This window comes from Leptinotarsa decemlineata, unplaced genomic scaffold (assembly GCF_025532065.1).
Source record: "Leptinotarsa decemlineata unplaced genomic scaffold, Ldec_3_MD MMD2_tig00001393_RagTag_RagTag, whole genome shotgun sequence".
NCBI lineage: Eukaryota > Metazoa > Arthropoda > Insecta > Coleoptera > Chrysomelidae > Leptinotarsa > Leptinotarsa decemlineata.
Genome location: NW_027412562.1, coordinates 1,178,048 through 1,200,261, shown reverse-complemented (window position 1 = coordinate 1,200,261; position 22,214 = coordinate 1,178,048).

The following is a 22,214-nucleotide window of genomic DNA, read 5'->3' as shown; positions in this document are numbered from 1 at the left end:
TGTTGTTTATTAGAGCTTGTACAGAAATAAAACAATTTCAAGTCTATAAATGGGTGTCAGTTCCATCAATTCTGAAGCTGAAAATCTTCTAACTTCCCAACATTAGAAATAAATCGACTATGGTTCCCCATCAGAGGTCCATATTCAAATTCAGATCGGATTAAAAATGATTGTCATTGTCATTAGAGCCGACTGATTTGGAAAATTCATAAAGTTCCTTGAAATGATATCATGAGCACGATATGCTGCATCAACTGTACGATTGATATGTCTGTTGAAGGTGAACTGCGTATCAAACGATTTGCAGATTACAACAAGAGAATGAGAAACAAAACCTCTAGAAAGACTTTTCTGTTTATCTTCTGTTGGAAGTAGTTCCTTAGCATGAATTGAACGTTCTGTGTATTTGGATTACCTTGCCGACCTTTCGAATTGAATCAAATTCTTCTCGAAAAGTAGTTTCTTCGTGTTGATGATAGAACTATTCTAAAAACCATCAGACATATTAGATGCATATTAAAAAAATGAAAAACATTGCAACAGAAAAACGTCCGAGACAACACCAACACAAAGAAAATGACACAAACGTTTGTTTCATGTCGAATAGACAAGCGTTTCATCAATATTTTTCTATTTCTTGTCACCATTCACCATTTGAATCCAAGTTCATGAATGTTTTATTGCAAAAGCTTTTTGCTATTCTGATAGTAAATATCTTGGAATATTGCAAATTAATGTGGCCTCAACTACCCGTTCTTGAAAATTCAATGTGAAAATAAGGTTTGCGATGTTACCTATCATTACTTTCACTTTCTACCTTCGTAAAAATAATTTTTATTCGAAATGCTGATGTTTTTGCTGACATAAATCTCAATAAGTTGTTCACAATTTCTCTGTTTCGTCCATTGATAACGTTGTTGTTGAGTTCATCGTTCGATGATGATATATTTCTCCACTTCATCATTCGACTGTCTCGATATTAATGAGGTCTGGCCCACTCCGCCAACTGATCTACTGCGCATATAATATTCAATGGCACAGCTAGATTTGCCAAGCTGTTTTTTCAAATGTCTATTTCTCAAGTCCATAACTCTGACTGAATAAAGTCTGCACGCGAAATCCAATAAAGTAACTGGCTTACTACTCCTCGAATTCATATCACTGGAAAATATCGAAAATAAAAGATGTGGATAAGAAAATATCCACCACCTGGCGTCTGCCATAATCAAGTTATATCATCCCAAAAACGATGGCCCGACCCTTTGAAAGGACAGCTGTTGTCCTATTCTGAGTCCTTCGCTCCATCAAAAACCCAAGCGATGACAGGATGCAGTAAACAGCTCCCTTATATGACATATTTATGCAAAACGTTCACGTTCTTTTATCCGGAAACCGGAAGGAGGAAGAGTACACTGGACACGCCGGTAAAGTAAATGTCGCTTTTACGTTCGGGCAATAAAAATGAGTTGTTCGTGCTAGAAATTGATATCGTTATTTATGGCATGTCGATATCCCTGCCTCGGAGAATAGAAAACCGTTCTGGATTGACGAATGTTTTCTGGAAGGCAGAGAATGGTAGGGTCTGTGTCACTGTCTTATGTAGATGAGTCTCTTCGCTTTCTTATCGCCCATTCTGGAAATTGCTATTACAAACCGATTTTCATAAGACGAATTGTTCGAGTCATTATGAAATTATCGAATATTATAATGATCAGACATTGAACACGTGTATTATCGATGAATAATAATATACAACGTGACTCACGGTCGATGGTAGGTTAGACGTTTCTGGAAAACGCAAAGCATGATTTTTCTGAGAATTCCACCTCTCACATTTCCTTACCTGTTCTATCGATCAAAAATATTTTCAGCATTGCGGCGTTGCCACTTCTATCAAAAAGTCCTAGCAATTATATTTTTTCAATGGAACACCCCGTATATTAATACATTCTTGAAATTGCTCTAGTATTTTAATACTTTTTTTGTTGATAATGTCCTATACCTATCTCTATCTGTTTTCGAGATAAAAAATAAATTTTGCTAAATATGGTCCAAAACATAGCCTTAATTGAAATTAAGTACATCAGTACTCTCAATTCATGAAAAGTTGATATTTTGATGATAGTTTGGACAAACTCGAAATATTCAAATAACACCAAGAAATCGATTCCAAATCATACAGGGCGTGCTAAAATTACTATTATTTCCATTGTGCATAAAAGTAGTCGAAAGTTCATTTTTTCAAATGAAACCCCCTGTATATTACTCGATAAATTGAAAGATCGTGAAAATGCTTCAAGGTGATATACATGTCTCTATACCTGAATCGTCAAGTTTTCTTAATAAAGCCGTTTATGTGGAAAAATAGTTAATCACGTTTTACCTACAAGTGTTGAAAGTGGCATTTTATTTTGTGAGTGGGGATTATTGCAAAACGAGCGTCAGCAAGTGGAGCAAACTCACGAGCAAAATAAAATTATTTTTAACAAATGTATCATACAAATTTTTTTGTATAACGTTACTGCTGATAAATAAAGAAATTATAGGGTCCATGGGATTTGAACACACCATCTTTGGATTATAAGGCATATGTTAACAACTACATACGCCAACTCACATTATTTTAAGGAGGATTATTGGTTAGTTATGAAGGACTTTCTACAGTTGGACTGAATACTACTTCGTCATCGTCAGTAACTTCACAGAGATTTAATATTACCAATAGCACGAACTGCATGTGTGAACTTTTCTAAATGATTTTTTGGTAGGTGTTCTTATTGAAGTGTTTCTATCAAAGAGATTTTCAATAACAGTTGTACAAAAAATAATTTTTAAAGAATTTGATTTCTAGATAGCCGTAGAAATATCAAGCTTATGACAGTTTGGTGACTTTTATAAGTAATTGATAAATGGTCATTGACGGTGTTTCAAAAAAAATGCATGCAAATATTGATTATTCAAACGAGGTTCTAATGAAATTATTTATTATACACGGACAGTGTGATCAAATCATTGCCAGAACTTGTAGAAAATTCAACCAAATGTATCCTGAATTAACACCAATGAACAAGAAGAAGTTTGTAAAATTACAAAATAATTTCCTTAACTATGTAAAGTATGTAACTATTTTGGTTTTGGTATATTTTCATACATATCCAGAAGCTTCCATTCGCAGTTCAGAAAAAGATTTAGGTGTATCACATGCTTCAGTACAACAAATTTTGAAAAATCACGGAATGCATCCGTATAAATTTACCAAAGTTCAAGCTCTAAAAGTAGAAGACTTCGAACGTAGAATGCATTTTTGTGAATCCCTTTTGATTCATACACAGGAAGATCGGGAATTTTTGTCAAAGATAATTTGGAGCGACAAATCAATATTTACGAGGGATGGTATTTTCAATAGAAGAAATAAACATTTTTGGACTGATCATAATCCTCATGTTACAAAAGAAATGGGTTTTCAAGAAAAATTTGACCTGAATCTTTTCTGTATTCTGAAGAACAATAACATTAGCTTTTTCATTTATGAAGACACACTGAATGCAGAAAGATATCTCCAAATATTAAGGACGACTGTAACCGATTTTCTTGAAAATTTGTCTTTAGAGGAATATAGGAATTCGTGGTTTCAACTGGACGGAGCGCCAGCTCACTCCACCCAGGAACTTTCCAGGAAACTTGACGAACTCTTCGACGATCGTTGGTTTAGGTGTTTAGGGCCGTGAGATTGGCCACCGAGATCACCCGATCTCACGCCATTTGACTTTTTCTTTGATGTGTTTTAAAAGGAAGGGTATCCAGTGCCTACCAAAGAAGAATTTCGACGGCGAATAGTGCGGAGTATTGAAGATCTGGATCCCCAGGAAATTGAAAAAGCAACCACAAGTCGCGTACAAAAAACATTTTGAAGTGTTTAAAATGTAATGGACAACATTCTCAGCATTTATTGTGAAAATGTGATATTTTGTTTACAATTTTGTTATTTTGAATCATCCTATTCTGTCTGTACTTTCACATGTTTTAGCCCACAAAATCTTACTTTTCACCTAGAATTGACTGATTTTTGGTACAGTTGTTCCCTGGAAACTTTGATCCATAGTTGAGGAAATTATTTTGTAACCTTACAAACTTCCTCTCGTTCATTGGTGTTGATTCAGGATACATTTGGTTGAATTTTTTACACGTACAAATAGAACAATTATATGAGTAGTGCTTGAGAGCTGAATAAATGAACAATAAACAATGGCATCACTGAAGAGACAATCGCAAGATTGCTCCTTGTGCGTTGACATAGTCTCTAGAAATGATAAAAATAATTTTACAAAAATCTTTTATATAGCACATAACACAAAATTTATATTCTCACAGTCCAGGTCAATTGAATAACACAATCGGTTTGGAATCTCAGTAAACATAACATTCTCATTATGTTCTCTGAGATTTCAGTTATTCTAAGACTCGCCAATAATAATAAAAAATGATAAAATATCCATATCACACATTCCCGCATTGATAGACAAAATCAAAGGTTACCCAAAAAAAAATGTTTAAAACAAACAACCACACGGAAGTTCATACTTGTTTGTGAAGATAAGAAATATTGAAGTTTTACACATTATATATAGGTATTGATAAACTAGGGAGATACAAATATTGACTAAATTAATTATATTATTATTAATTAATTATAATATTGTCTTGTGTTATTGGATCAAATTAAATTATGAACACTCTCTCTAGGTTTCTCTATGAATCTGACTAGTTTACTTTTGAATTGGTTGATATTACGTATAGTTTTGGACCCAAGTATTGATGACATTTCTGGCCCACCGATTTATGCATACGAGGACATTGGAACTGCTTACGATGCCTAGTACTACAGTTATGGGTGTCACTAACTGATTCTTGTGTTTATGTTGTCTTATGTTACAGTTTTTGTAATACAAGTGTCTTACATCTAGTAATCCCGATTCTTCATAAAGTGTATCACTTGGATATCTCAAGTTCTTAGATAGCATCAGTTTTAGAAATCGTTTCTGAATAACTTCAAGAGAATGGATGTGACTTTTAGATATACCTGCCCATCCGAATAGTCCATAAGTGATGTGACTTTCCACAAGACTGTGATGAATTATCTTTTTTTGTTTCAGGTCAAGAATATCATTCAACTGTCGGAACTTATAAAGAACAGATCGAAGTTTTTTCAGGAGGAAGTTGATGTGATGGTCCCATTTCAGATGTAAATCTATAACTATTCCAAATATTTTATTATATTTGCTGACATTATTCGTGTATTTTTTTTCTAGAGATAGAGAATCAATTTCGGGCATTGTTGTTTTGTAATTAGAAAAAGGTAAGAAATGAGTTTTATCTATGTTGATAGTTAGAAGCTTGTTGTCAAAGAACGATTTGATTAGGGAAAAATCTGATTCTACATCTTCTTTCAAAGTAGGCCATGACTCGCCCTTATAAATATTGCAGTATCATCTGCAAAGCTGATTATTTTTCCTTTGCTCTGAATGGAAAATAAGCTGTTTATGTATATTGAAAATAGTATCGGCCCCAGCATGGTACCCTGGGGTACACCATATTCTATTCTTTTGAAATCACTATTAGTTTCAATTAATGAATCAAAGAGGTTCAATACAAAACCTTTTCGATTCATTAATTCAAATAAGTGTATTCAGCTTTTCCAAATCTTTTTTTTTCTTTACTATTAGTTTCATTTATTCTGACACATTCTGTTTGATTCTCAAGGTAGTTTTTAAATAACAGTAGACAATTGTCTCTTATCCCAATTTTTTCCAGTGTAGATATTAAAATGGTGTGGCTTACGGTCTACGAAAATGACAAGACATGGTCTACTTTCATTCAAGGCTCCATAAATATGATTTGTCAGCTCAATAATGGCATCTTCCGTTGATTTGCCCTCTTTGAAACCGTACTGCCTATCAGAAAGAAGTTTATATTTATCCAAATAATTGGATAACCTGATTTCTATAATTTTCTCAAAGATCTTACTGAAGTTCGTAATGAGACAAATCGGTCTATAATTGGTAGCTTCCGTTGGGTCCCCGTTTTTGAATATGGGACATATGACAGATTTTTTGAATTCATCAGGGAACTGTCCAGTTTCAATGCATTTATTGATAATATAAGTGAGAGGACTAACTATCTGACTCGCAATCTCCTTGAGAGTTTCCGCTTTAATATTATCTATACCAGGCGACTTCCGGTTTTTGAGATTGTGACTTCATCTTCTGATGTTGGACTCAGGAAAATTGAATTATTTGTTGATTTTTCTCTGATTGGATTTGAATTGTTTTCCAAAATTTTCTTTGCCAATGATTTTCCTAGATTAACATATGTTTTATTAAAAAAGATCGCCATTTCTTTTTCATCATTGATGACATAGTCTCCTAATTTTGTTCAGATTATTCATTGAGACCTGAGACTGTTTGAAAGTATTCTTATGAAAATTCTTACGGAAATGTACGTTGAATTCGTTACTTGTGAATTCACTTACTGTATATTTCATTCTCCACCTGGTTTGACACAATTCCAATACAACATGCCCCTGCAACCTGCAATAACTGCCACAAATTCAATACAGAAAGTTTCTGTTTGTTCCTCTTGCCATAAGCAAACTTTGAACTTTGTTTCACCGGATTCGAGTCTCCAAACTTTTCGATTTTCATTTCACTGATATTAAAATTCCCTATATGCTTATCCATTAATTGGAAACTCTGGACATTCGAACAATGGAAATCCATAAATTGCGATATAAAATGTGTCTCTGTCTCTTTCTCCCACCAGGCCAGACTTACATCGGGCTCTGTTGGACGAAGGAAGTTTATGACCCTCATTAATTTTGAAATGTCTGCCCTTGATGTAATTCGACCTCAGCGCAAGATATAAATATTGTTGGACCGTGTTGCGGAGGTTGTAAAGAGTGTTTCATGAGTCATATTTTGAAGCTTTTCTTTGGAAATATATTTTCATTTCCACCCTTACGACATTGTGAAAACTCATTGGTGGAATTCGATTGAAAATCAGGACTGAAGCTATCCCTAATCTACAGTGGTATCCTTGATTATCAGTGTGCCTTCATTTCGTTTGTGTGCATGACGAAGAAGAGACAGAAAACTGTGAAGAAATTTAACAAAAAAAATTAGGAAAATTGTTCCTAGTAAATACCGGTGTGAGTCCATTCTTTGAGTATGAAAACCTTCCTCGATATGTGACTGTTTTGATCATTCAGCTCACAACCAACATCCATTTTCATTTGTTCTTATTTATACCACATATGTAATAATGAGGAACAGTAGTGAACAGATCCTTGTTTCAGACCAGTTTTGGATATTAGTGAAGTTTTTCCCAACACCAAACCGTTATTTTGACACCTCGACACGTGTTTTCGATCAGCAAGTGATCATCTTCAATAGGAAGATCAAACGAAATAAACAATGTTTTCCTTATGTATACCAGATACCTCTCCTAGGTACCTGCGTCTCAAGTGTCTTGAATTAATTTCACAATATTGCCTTATCTACTAGTCTTGAATCAATTTATGAACAAGAGGAGGGGACGGCTTTAGGTAACCTCTTGTCCACCTATCTGGTAAACATATTTATGAACAGATTCGAAATGGAAAAGGAAATCAAAGTGAAGTCAAAATATTTTTCTAGGATATGTCTAAGTTATGTGGATGATTGGATAACAAAAAATATTGAGGACTTTGTTTTTTGTAATAACAAATTTCCATCAATTAAATTTTCACGTATGAGTTAGGAAATAGAGGACGCCTTTCAGGTGTCGTCCAGCAATGCTTAAGCTGTTGTGGTGGCGTAAGTAATTGTTTCCAACTCGATTTCTTCGGCACCCGATGTAACATTTCCGTCAGAATATTCCAGACCAGTTGTAATGTCTGTTAGGGAGATGTGATGTAGAAGCTCCCCCTCGTTGTCATGTTCCACTGCGTCAACTGCAGCCGTCGTTCTTCTGTCGTCGAGTTCAGCACTGCATCCACTCGAGCCGTTGATATATTGGCTGTATCAGTATTCCCGGAGTTACGGTTTCCGGCAAGGAGACCAGTTAAAGAGTTCCTCCTCACCGCATCCCTGGCTTCCGCCAATAGCGTGGCATATAAGGGTTTGCAACGCTTATGGCGGATCTGATCTTTTGTCAGCTTCGTTGCACTCTCCATATACGATATAAATTGGCGGCCTGGCGGTGTGGTTGCTTCAATAGCGGCCAGGCGTCTCATCACAGCTGACTCTTTCTCAGGGATCCGTACCTGCAACTCCTGATGGTATTTCTCGGGGTGAGCCCTTCTCTCGTGTAATCTGACTCCCCCGTAAGTTTCATAAGATTTCCCAGTGCATGCAGTGCTGCCTGTCTCTAATGCCACAAGTTTGTTTGTGGCGCAGTAACGCTCGCTGTGAGCCACTTACTTGTCCACACTTATCGCACTGGTGTGGCTCCAGTGGAGCCCTGTCCACCGGTTTGGGTCACGGCAACAGTCTTCTTCATACTTTGCTCACTCCTGAGTGAATCCGGGCCGGAACCCGGTGTTGTTTTGCTCCCGGAGCTGCGGGGGAGCTTCCCTCCTGAATTCATCCCAGCTGATGGATGCTGGTCCGGAGTAGTTTTCGTCAACGTGGAGGCCCTCATGGTTGTTTCTCTTGCAGAAACAGGCGTTATCTGACTTGTTCCAACCGTTTTCTTCATGTTTGGCGTTCTATTAATAACCTCTAGGCGACCTGGTGTTTCTTGAGCTGCTTAGTAAACTCACTAGAGTTCCAGGGGATGCGATTATAGTAAGGAGTACACCCCCAGTCAAACGCTAAGCAGCTAACAAGTAGAATTTTCTTGCACAAAAATCCCGGAGATTCAGTTGTTACCTCCCGGCCTGCACCGAGCATTCGCCAAAATATTCCTTATCAGAATACACACAACGATATATTTTGGAGGTTTTCGTTGCACCGAATGGCTCCAAAACTGCACTAAAAGCTTATGTTCAGGCTTACCTTCAATGCAGGTGATCGATGTCACTGTTATCACTATACTGGTACAGCCTGAGATAATTAAAAGTCGCTAAAAACTGCACAATTTGAAATCTCCGGGGACGATCTTCAAAACCAGGCCGCTTGAATTTCTTCACGTTGACATTGTTGACTTTGTGTCATTCAGGAATATATCTAAATTTTCATGTTCCTTCCTTGTTGTGTGCAACAGTATTGAATTTGTTTTTCCAGCGTTGAAGTACAAACAAATTTCACTGAACCATGCAAAGAGTTGTTTCAAATTAGATACACAAGTTTCAAATGTATCTGGATTTTTATGAGATATAAGTAGAATATCATCAGCATAAATTGTGAGTCCTGTGTTTGTGAACGATATCCTAATTTCATTAGTGGATGAAATGAAGGGATTCGGGCACACGTCAGTGCCCTGAGGGACACCTATATCAATTCAAGCCTTGAAAGATTTGATGCCCTGAAGTGAGTTGTTGAAATATTTGAAACTGACAAACTGTGAGCGGATTTTGATGAAAGACTCGATCCAACTGAGACAAACACCTCTAATATCATAGTTGTATAGCTTCGATATCATGAGAATGATGATCAACACAGATCATGATTAGATACAGCAACTGTGATATTTAACAGCGGAACTTGCATAATAAAGTCATTTCGGAACGTCTTTGATATGCAACGTCATTATCATTCAAAGAAGCATCTGTCTCATCGAGACTCCCGAGACTGTACCTGTGACATCCCAGTCTATTAGAAATTCAATACAGACAATTCAATACAGACAACAATTTCCGAGTGATATAATTTCTATTCCATTTCAATCTATGCACTGGTCGATGATTACGACTATATTTCCAAAAATGTTCATTACATATATATGGTCTATCATAAGGCGCTTCTTTTCTCGGTGCATCAATCAGGCTCAATTTGACGGATGGCATAGGTTATATGGGCTTTAAGCACCGTTGTGGTTTGTGGCTTATTTGCAATTCAAGTAAACACCACAAGGGAAGTCTATTGGGGTCAAATCACAAGATTTAGATGGCCAGTTTACATCACCTCTACCTGAGATGGCCATGCCCTCAAATGTCTCGTACCTACATAATATCCAATGGGATATGAGTTGTGTGTTACGTAGCGCCGTCCTGTTGAAACTCCATGTCGTTGGTGTTCAGATCATCCAATTCAGGCTGAGAGAAGTTGATAATTATCGATATAGTGCTCACCGTTGACAGTGATAGCCTGTCCAATGTTGTTCCAAAAGAAATATGGACTGATAATGCCACCAGCCCAAAATCCACACCAAACAGTGAGTCTTTCGGCAAGCTTTGGACGCCCTTGGATCTCATGATTTTTTGATAAGAATTGGGTTCAGTTGCCAAATGCTCCAGACTCCATTCAGCGAACACAAATCTATGGTTGTCTATGGTTGTTCACCTTCAGTTCCTGGGTCAGTCGAATTCTATATGGATGCAAGCCCAATTCACGACGCAAAATTCGCCAAATTGTGGTCTGCGAAAGGCCGAGTTATTGAAAGCGACGCGAAATCGACTGCCTTAGATTCTCCTGCCCACTCTCACAGACAACGGTGATGTTTCCGGCAGATCTTGCATTTCGTCGACGAACGGATGTTGGTTGATCGTTTATTGAACTGGTGGACTCAAATTTTTCCATCACATTGTAAATAGTTCTCTCGGTAGGACGATTATGGCAACTGTAAAATGGAGGTGACGCGCGGTATGTTGCTTGAACAGAACACACATTTTGCACGTGTTGTTGAGAGATATATACGTCCATGGTGATTTGGCAAAACAGACTGTATGAATAACAACTAATTTGACAGATGTAGCTTCGACAAAATGACCGTTGTTATTTGTCAAAGTTCGGAAATCCCTTCTGAAAGACCATATATATACATGTGAAATCTCGCATGTGACATCTTGACTTTTTAAAACGTTAACTATCCAAAGGAATCTGTGTAAACGAATGTCATTTTTTGCATTTATTGATCAATTTGTAGACAAAATATGTGAATACGAGTTACTGGGTGATTGGACTCTTGAATTGACCTAACAAACAGCACAGCACATAAAAAATTCATTGCGTTTTCATTAAAATCATATCCAATACTTATTTTCATGAATAATGAATATTCAAACGTATTCGATAAACACGTGTTTTTCCATACAATGGCTTCTTCGGGCATGTCTTTACGAACTGTATTCTACATATTCAATTACCTGATTTTATAATATGAAGTACCTACATTTAAAGTACCTGCGTTTTACCTGAGTTTGCAATGAAATCACCTGAGCTTATGTCCCAGTTTTCACATTTGGAAACATATTTAGGGTGTCATCAGTGATCATTGATCATTCAGTGAATCACCTTAATTCTTTAATATATTGATTTCTAAACATTCTAGAAGATTAAGTTTCTAACTTTTGTCTACTAAACACGTCATATTGGTTATTGAACTCATGTCCTACTAAAAGGTGGTTTGCAAATGTAGAATACGTCTTTATATTCACAAAACTACTTCTATGCTCTTTAATTCTTTGAGAAATTGTTCTCCCTGTTGGGCCAATACAGAGTTTTGGACATATAAGCCGACTTATGACTCACAATGAAGTATTTTTTGAATATGTTAGTTATGGATTTTCATCAAGTATCGACCAGTTCCATCATTTATCTACCTGAATATTTATTTGAGTAATGTTTTGTTTTTAAAATTGTTGAGGGTTGATGATCTCCAAACGCTAATATTTGGAAAGTGAAAAACTACTTCATTCCGAACAAAAATATTGATAAATATTTCTTTTGTTTCAGGTAAGAGCTTTTTCCGCAACTACCACCGAGGTGAACAAAACGACCAGTAAGTGAAACTTTCAAGCCATATTCACCTCTTACCTCCATCAAATGATGGAGTTGCATACGAAAGTACTCTTCTCTAAAATATTTTTATATCGCAGTAAAATTTTCCGCTAGTGAAAACTCCTATAACCTCCTAGCATTCACCGCGTAGTTTTCACATTTATTGGAAGAGAGAGAGAGACATTTCCAGAACGTTAGACTTCGGATCCGGCAAAATGTCCAATTCTCATTAGATTTTCATTTCCAAACGAGTTCGGATGAAGCGGAATATGAACGAATGGAATATTCCACCAGCAGCTTCAGAAATTTATTGCTTCGAGGTTTTCCCTATAAATTTTATATGAATAGTTTTTGTATACCGACATGTGGGGGTAACTCGGAGCTGTGACAGGGATTCATTGTTGATTTATGGGAAATTTATGTGACGCTATTGTTCAACTGAAACAAAGGGAAAATTCATAGCGCTAACCAGGTGACGAGTGATTTTTCCATTTCAATTTTCAGAAAAGGAACTCAATTTACAAAAAAAGTGTTTTTGCATTGAACTTTCAGTCATATAAACTCCATTGAAGTTTGGATTACTTGTCCATACTTGGGGGTCATTCTGGAAGAGGAATCGCAAATAAATCAATGATATAAACACGAGAAACCTTGGAATATCGGAGCTTGAATTTCTTTATTTGTCACATAAATCAGTAATTTCAGTAATTTTATTCATTCAATCATTGAATAGGTCTCTAAAATACGCAACTTTGCCACATTTTAACCGAAACTCTATCTCTTATTGTTTACGAGATCCCCTTGTACAGAAACGAATTTGAATAGCCCTGTATATATAAGAATTATCTTGCGGATACACCTAGGTATGAAAAATACCTGTATTGTGCTGTCCCATCTATTCAGCAGGATTATAAATCATGTAGTTACATCAAAAATACATAAAATGGAGATGCTTAATAAATACAATGAGTGAAATCGGAGGTCAGTATAATTCTAATGGATTTAGTGAGTTGTTGGCCGGAGAGCTAGGAAAAGCTGTATTTCAAATTTAAAATATATTGATAGGTGAATGATAGTAATGGTGAACAGTATTTTTTTACAAACGGATTGGGTTTCTTTGTATATAACTTTTCAAGGCAATTTTGAATTTTCATATACCATTTATAGTTTTCAGGTTTACAGGGAGAAGGTTGAAAAATTTTGGGCCATAATAAAAGAGACTTCTTTGAGAATGGGTTTTCCTGAAAAGTGAAATTTGTAATATTGTGAATATACTCAACCTTGTTATATAATTTTCATTCATTTTTAATTTACCGATGTTTAAATAAATCCAGATAATGCTTCTGTAAATATATAAAGAATTAAAATTCATTATCAGTGTATTGTTGTAGAGTAACATGGTTGAGAATCGTCTTTCTTTCTGGTAAATAATTTTTAGTAAAGAATTTCGAGCAATTTTTACAGGGTCGAGAATATTATTAAAGGCGCTGCCCCATGCTGTAATGCAGTAACTTAGGACAGAATCAGCTAAACTGTAATGTAGAGTTATTAGATTATTTTTGGATACGATGTCCCTCAGATTGTAAAATCTATTCATCGGCAATCGTATTCTTTTGATCAAGTGATTAACATGTTCGTCCCACCTCATGTGTTGGTCGAAAAAAACTCCATATATTTAAGGGACGATGTCTTTGTTATTTCGTGGCATTGGCACTGTAGACTTGAGCAATCTGGTTTATGAATTTTAGTTGTATTTTTATTGGGTTGATCGTTACATCTGAGGGAAAAGGTAATAAATTTTGTTTTTTGTATATTATTACTCAATTTGTTATTATTTAGCCATAATCCAATTTTCCTCAAATCTTGTTCAAAGATTAACAATGATGATGTATGGGTTTTCACGGCTAGTGTCCAACAAATTGTCCGATGTTTTCCGGTTTGTTAGCTATAGTCTGCAGGTTTTTATACCTTACGCTTCTTGTAATGCCCTGTTTGGAACTTTTGGTGTAGTAATGAATATTACTGGAGTTTTTTCCCGACACCAAACCGTTATTTTAACACTTCGACACGTGCTTGGATCACCAAGTGATCATCTTCAAGAGGAAAATTAAATTGTTCAATCTTCCTCTTGAAGATGATTACTTGGTGATCGAAACACGTGTCGAGGTGTTAAAATAACGGTTCGGTGTTCGGAAAAATCTCCACTAACATACCTCACGGTTCGTTTGTTACTGCGGGAGGCATTATGAATGGCGATGCAGCAACGATTGGACGCTCAAACTGATGCGCATTTGAAAACTCAAAATGGTCCTGATGCGTTTATATTTTCATGCTAAAAAATACGCTGGGCATGTTAACGAAACCTCTGGTATTTATTAATAATTGAAATTTTTGCTTCCTGAAAGATTAAGAACAGGCAAAGTCGTACTTATTCACAAAAATAAACAGTTAATGAAGAACTACAGACCTGTGAGGCCTCTTCCACACGGAGAGCTTTTCGTCTCGAGTTTCACGTCACGACAGAAAGGAAGGATCTCAGCGTCAAAAAGCAACGAGCCCAATAGAGCTTCCAGACGAAGAGCGGGAGCCGCCAAGTCTCTTCCCTAGTCGTTGAAATTTGTGACTACGATAGGGAAGGTACATGGCAACAGCTCACGTGCGATCCATTCTACGACTGAGCTCAAGGAGCCAGGAACTGAAAAAGCTCCCGGTGTGAATGAGCGATAGATAAGAGTGATAGTCGCTCCCGTATAGGAGCGAGAGACGTGAAGCTACCCATGTGAAAGAGGTCTAACAGTGATATCAGTTTTCTCAAAATGTTTTGAGTATCATTTTCTGGCATTGCTTCGGATACGCAACATTAGTTCTGAAGTGGAAAATCTACTAATACCGCACGTCAATCCATATATGACAGTTTAGCTGAAACATAGACACTGGCGATTTTTTGCGATCTCAGAAAAATATTCGACTGCGTCAACCCTCAGCTACTCTCAAAAAAAGTCACATGGGACTGTGGGAAATTTGGTATAAGTGTTATTTATATCTCGCAGAAGCCAATTGGTAACCATTACCAATGTAATTGAGGGTAACAAAAGAACAATCGGTTATCAACGGATATCTCTATCACTCATATTACCACAAGGTTCAGTCTCGAGACCTGTAACATTTCGAGTGTATAAAGATGTAGTTGACGAATCAGTTCCTGATGGAAAATGCGTGATATTTGCTGATAACGTTGATACGATCATAACAGGCTCCGACAAAACGATTATACAACGAAAGTGCGAGCAGACAATGACATCTTCGAACTGGTAGTTTTTCAGGTACTTGATTGTTTTCAAGTCTGATAAAACAGTAGTTATTCAACTTTTTGATTATCAAAAAGATCTTGACCGACTATACAGTGTGCAACAGATGGGAAACTTTTTTATTATCAATTTCTCAGAAAATGTTATTCTTGACAAAAGTTGGTGCATATTCCAAAACTATACCGAGTGTACCTGAAATGGCTTTATGACAAACACTTTACAGGATAGGCGGAAAAATATAAAGTTCGTTCAAGAGTAAGGTTCCCTTATTTCAAAAAATATAGAAATATGTTAAAAAGAAAAGTTGCTTGGAATTAAAAGTTATATTTAGATACGAAGTTATGGCCTGCTATTCGGATTTTTTTCTTTTGGAAAATTTTGAATTACCACCGTATGATACATATTTTTACTATTTCGATTTAATATGTATTTGAAGTAGCCACAATCAAATCAAGTTGGAGTATTTTTTTATCAAATTGAAGTGTATTTGTAAAATCAATTTGGATTTGTATTTTTTTAAGTGACCGTCAACTTCATGTTTGTTGCAAGGATAATTAACAGAACTCTAGAATAAAACCAATACTCTTTTTAACAAGGCAAATACTTTACTAAGTATAATGTTCATATGAATAAACTGTCAAAATCTATCGCGGATAGCCATCAACAAAAAAAGAACCAATAAGCGATAGTACAGAAAAATACAGTAGGTAACTTAACAACTTAACAGGTGACAACCATAAAAATTATCGAAGCGTCTTTGTATGTCCACCTTCTCTTTCGAAGCATCTAATTGTTCGCTCATAAAATTCGTTTACTGTAGATCGCAATACATTAGCGGGAATATTTCTGCAATGAACTCGTATTGAAGTTTCAAGCTCATCAACATTATTAAAGGGGCGATCTCTGTAAACTTTTAGTTGTAAGTATCCCCATAATCTAGAGGTGTAAAGTCTGGAGAACGAGGTGGCCTTTGAGGATCGGTATTTCGTCCTGATCATTTATTACGAAATGTCCTATTCAGCCACTGAGGAAAATTTGTAGTAGAATGGGCAGGACATTCGTCATGTTGGAACCATAACTTTTGCCGTTCTTCTAATACTATATCATCCAAAAACTCTTCTATTTCAGTTTCCGAAAAGTTCAACTACCTGTCACCATTCAAATTCTCGCAAAAAAAACGGACCTAGTGATTTATCATTTAATATACCACACCAAACGTTTGTTTTCTAATAGTCAATAATAATGAATAATAAAATTTGGGTTGACATCTGACCACCATCTGCAATTTTGTGATAATAGAACCCCATTTGTTGTAAAAGTAGATTCATCTCCAAACAGAATACATCAATGAAAATCTCGTTGTTCTTCTATTTCACTCTGAATCTCAATCATAGTCTCTTTATTGAAATATACAAATGAAGGTAGGTTTGTAAGCATGGTAATTATTTTTGTTGAGAATACGCTTCACAGAGGTTTTTTTATGCCGGTATAATCACTAATTTCTTGGGTGGACCTTCTAGGATTTTCTATTACTGCTTGAAGTACGTCAAGCTGGTTTGCTTCTGTGCATACAGGTTTCGTATGTTCCGTATTATGTTTATATCCTGTGAGCCGGTCTGTTTGGCATTCGTACACTTGAATAGCAGATTTTCTGAGAAATCGATAATAAAAAGCTGGAGTGGAGGCTCAATAGAACATCATCAGAAGTATCACTGTTATAAGTGATATAGAGTCCTGTAAACCTTTTCTCTACATTTACACCCAAACAAGAATATAAAAAAAATCCTATATGACCTGAATTCCAATATGCACATTTGTTCACGTGAATTTATAATCATAGATCTCTTTCAAATTATAATAGGGTCGCCTATCAAAGAGAAATGTTTCAACCCTTATTCTAAACATTTTGTTGATCAAATTTGCCTATGTTATATCTGAGAGCAAGTGATCGAACATCTCAACTCCATTGTAATTAATAGAATTCCTGACCAAATTTGTTAAAAAAATTGACAATTTCAACGCGGTGAAACAGGTGCTATAAGAATTGCATGAAGCTTCAGATAGGGACATATTTTTGTAAATGAAGCAAACCGATTCCAAAGTGAACGAAACAATTAGTGTTATAAAAATCTTTTGCTCAACTAATTTGTGTTAGCATGAATCACGAGGTTCAATATTACACATATACCTGATAGCCCGTTTCTGCAGAACTGATATAAACAGAAGTGCTGATGAATTGCATACCCCCCGAAACGGTATTCCATAATGTATGTGAGATTCAACGAGGGCGTAATACACCGTTCTGACAGTTTTGATTCCCAGGTGATCAAAACACATCTGAATGATGAAATGTTTGTTTGAATCAACGTGCATATTCAATGCAAAAGTTGAATATAAATTTTTGACGATTGAATATGGAAACGCTTCTGTATAATGAAATGAGTTTTGTCATGAATTACTCACACAATTCCATCAAATCTTCCCAATACATCAAAATAATTGTAAGAAAACTCTCAAAAAATATAATATTGAAATTTTAAAATTTGTACAAAATAAAAACAGTTTCATGTGAGAAATTAACCCATCTCTCATTTCCAAGCAGTAAAACGAAATCAAGGCGACCTATCTCATGCATTTTGTCCGAAAAGTATATTCGAAAAAATGTTCAGAATATCCTGTTTTTTTGTGGCACCCCGTGTCAACTCTTCTGGTATGACGAATAACGTTTTTCCATTTCCTCTACTCATCCAGAACCAAGTTTTTGTCACTTACGGAAACGCTGCGGGTTTTATATTTTCACACAAGATAAATTTCTCATCTTAATACTTGAGTTCTTTTGTTCACTGGGCTATCAATTCCCTCGTGTGGTCCATCTCCCGTCCTGTCCACTCTCGGTTTCCATTCTTTCCCTGTGACATATCCATCTGTTTCCCGGACTCACGCCCAAATAGACACGAGTGCAAGTCTATTTGCCCCCATTGACAAGAACCGTAAACTGGGGAAATATATGAGGTATCAGTTTTTGATTCATTACACATTGTTCAGAAGGTGCTATAAATACATGTTCATATGGGGATCAACACTTTCATTTTTGATGGTGTCATGCATCCATAAATTATTGAAGAAATCAGAATTAATTTTCAGTAATGGTCCAGCCATCTAAGTCATCTTACTGATAGCAGACAGGCCCTATTAGCCTTGAACAGACAACGTGTTACCTCAGGGCTAGTACTAGAGTGCTAACAAGATTTAGCCAAAGCCTCGGTAGATAATAACATTATACTGAGGTGGGTTAAAGGGCACGACAGGGGTAAAGGTAATTGCATTGCCGTCTCTTTAGCTAAGGAAGCGGCTGGACTGAGAATTTTAAGACCCAGTGGAACCTGATGACTACAACAATTGCGGAACAAGCCAAACGTCGCACCCATACTCAATCCCTGAAAAGATGGGATAGTATCGAAGGATGCAATCTTGCCAGGATCACCCTGGGTGACCCTGGGAAGCTGGTGCCGAAGAAATATCTGGCGATGACCAGGAAAAATCTACGTTTAACAGTAGGATTTCTGACTGGCCACTGGAAACTAAAGAAACACCTCCAAAATATGGGGCTAGTAGACACACCTCTTTGCAGGATGTGTGAACAGGAAGATGAAACTGTCAGTTAAGTCCTATGCGAGTGTCAGGAGTCGTCATCAATAAGAGAGTGTGTGTTCGGCGAGTCTTGTGCGACACCTGCCGATATAAAGGAGATGTATCCCAGTGACATGTCCACCTTTCTAGAAAGGACGGGATGGACGATGACCTAGGAGGACAACTCCTCGGGAGGATGTACAATGGGTCACATGTGGTCTAAGTGCTATGGGCCTCCTACACTCACCCTTTCTGTTCTACAGATACAGATCTTAGTCAAAGTTAAGCAAATATCTCGGAATTCAAAGAGACAGCTATAAACTCGTACAAACGTGTGTTTCAACATCCTTGAAGTTGTCTCAAAACCTACATATGGTAGAGTGTACGCGACTATCAAAAAGTAAGGTCAATAATTTTCAATTTTCTGTAGTATCAAAAGAAGTTAACAAGGATTTTGATGTTCTGATAGTGATAACCGAAAGTCCATAAAAAAAGCTTCTGATTTCAAAGGCCTATTATTCTATAGACGAATTCATTTCAGAAATAAATTCCAACTCCATAAACAACTAATTTTCATTCTTGTGTTCCAGCACCTACCTGCAAATATTTAAAAACCGTGTTACTATTTTAACTTTCAGTAAATACAGCAAGCGACAAACGTGATGACACAAACTCATGCGCACAACTATGCGCACAAACTCATTTTCAATGTAATTCCTACACAGCTCTTGAAAGACATACAAATGCTCTATACAGGGGCGTATCATTACTTGTCGTCCAATGTGTTGGTGTTTGGCGTTGTCTGAATAATTTGTATTGTTTTTGAAAAAATATCATCGCCTAACAAAAAACCATTCATCAAGAATAAGGCACGTGAAATAATTATTGGAGAGTTCAATTATTTTCAAAGTATTAAATGTGAGTGAGATACGTTATCAAATGTGAAAATTAAACATCCCTCGCTACAGGTAACAATAAATAAATTTTAAAAATGTCTTTTTCAACACAAATCTTTATTTTGTATCAGGTATTCCAATTAGAATCATTGAAACATAGGCGAGCAATCAATTTCTTCAAATAACATGGAAGTAAAATTTTCCACCCCAAGAAAGAAGCGGCCTAGAAGAGCATCAGTAACTGATATTCCCAAGTATGAGCATTCCAATATCAGACGGATTATTTGCGACTTTCATAAGACGAATCAGTGTCGTATTACGGTAAAAAACTTCTATTCGTAGAATTTTGAAAAAAATAGATTCCAAATGAAGAAGGACTGATAATAATAGAAGAGTTTCAATTAAATATATGGACATTAAAGCATTGAGAATCGAGTATTTACAAAAAATCTATTATTTTCATAGTCAACAGCGACCAATTGTGTTTCTTGATGAAACATACCTTCATAGTGGACATACATCTTTCGAGACCTAGACATATGAATCAACCATAGGGTTATTTGAAAATATTGCCAAGAGATCAAGACTCATTATTGTCCATGTCCCCCATGCCCCCTCCCGAGTTGAGTGCCCTGAAGTAAAAGCTTCCCCCCACGAGTAGTTTGCGAGGAGAACCTAATACCTCACTTCATCAACCCCCGCTCTCCGAGCGGACCTCAACTTACTAATGGGCACTTCAACAAGATTGACATCTGACCTCTTTTGGTCGAAAGTCAGCCTTTAGGTGTTTTTCTTTCGCGATCGGTTATATGTTTTGTCATGAGGAGGTGACATGGGTTCTATACCTATTTGTCGGCTTATATTTGAATCATCAAGGGATTATTAGTCAGAAATGAATTCTGAAAATTATAGTAAATGGTTACAAGAAGAGTTAATCCAAAATTTACTCGTGAATTAGGTAGTCGTGACCGATAATGCTCCATACCATAATATTCAAATTAGTCCAGCCTTTTAACTCAAATTCCGGGAAGGCTGACATGCTGAAGTGGCTGCACAAAAAAGGTATCACGTTCGTTCCTAACATGCTCAAACCCGAATTATTTGTGTTGATCGAGGTAAATAAAAAGCATCAATTTAGATACCAATTTGATGAGGTTCTGCTTGAACACGGACATAACGTTTCGCGACTTCCACCCTACCATCCTAATTTGAATCCCATTGAACCCATTTGGGCTACTGTCAAAACAACGTGACCCAGAAGAATGTGAATTTCAAATTGGAAGTTGTGGGGAAAATGACGGAGCACGAGTTTGATCATATCACTTCCGAGGAATGACAAAAGTGTTGCCGACATGTAGTAGATATAGAGCTGATATATTGGGGAAATGAAATATTCACAGACGTTCAAAATGAGGTAAATCCAGTGATTATAAATCTAAATGACGATAGCAACAGGAGCACAAGCAGCAGTGAAAATAAAGGAAATATCTATTCAGATAGTGACTGATTGAAGTGACTAATTGAAACTAATTATAGGTATGCCACTGGCCGTCAAGGGGCTTATCGTAATCCAATAGTAATTTAGTTGGGAGAGTCTATACTTGTGCTATCGATTGCCGACAGCCGTGGGGGTACTGTTCTTACTTTTAATTTCTATTCATTCACTTTTTATATAGGCATAAGAATATTTACTATTATTTTTTTTAATATGAAGCGTATAAATTTTCACTTTCTGGTTGCTATTTTACTCCAATTGGTCAAGTACTACAATGAGATAACATTCATCTTCAATTTCTATATCATATATTTCTTAGAATAGTAATAAAATGATATTTTATCTTCGACAATGAAGTACCTTTTAATTTGATTTGATTTCATAAATAAATAAATGGAAATCAACAATATTATTTCCTCCTTTTCCGTATTATATACATAACCTGACACATATGCCTATATAGAACACTATAAACAAAAGTAGATTACCAGAGGAAATGAAAGTCTATCATGTCTCAATATCATCCTGCATCAGAGTGCTCTAAAAGAAATAATAAAACGCAGTAATAATACTGAAACTTTATTATTTCATATCCATTTTTATTATTCGGAAATGAGATTCAGTGCCACAAAAGCACAATAAAACAGAAATCTAACGGAATATAATCCCAATATAAACTGAACGCAATCCTGGCATTTATTTAAGTCACGCGTTGAATCTGATTTACAGGATACCAGTAAAACTGAATACGAGGGTTCTGTCATATGTCTGAAATCATTTCAATAGCGCGTGAAAGTCACAACAAAATAATCAAAAGTCAAAATAGAATGAAAACATGCCATAATATCTTTTGATGAGACATACATAAACTTTCAGTCCTGTGTATACGGTACGGTGTAGCTATAGTTTCTGAGCCACAATTGGTTGTGAAGCGTACTTATGATATTTTGTTGAACTATCTAGAATGTGT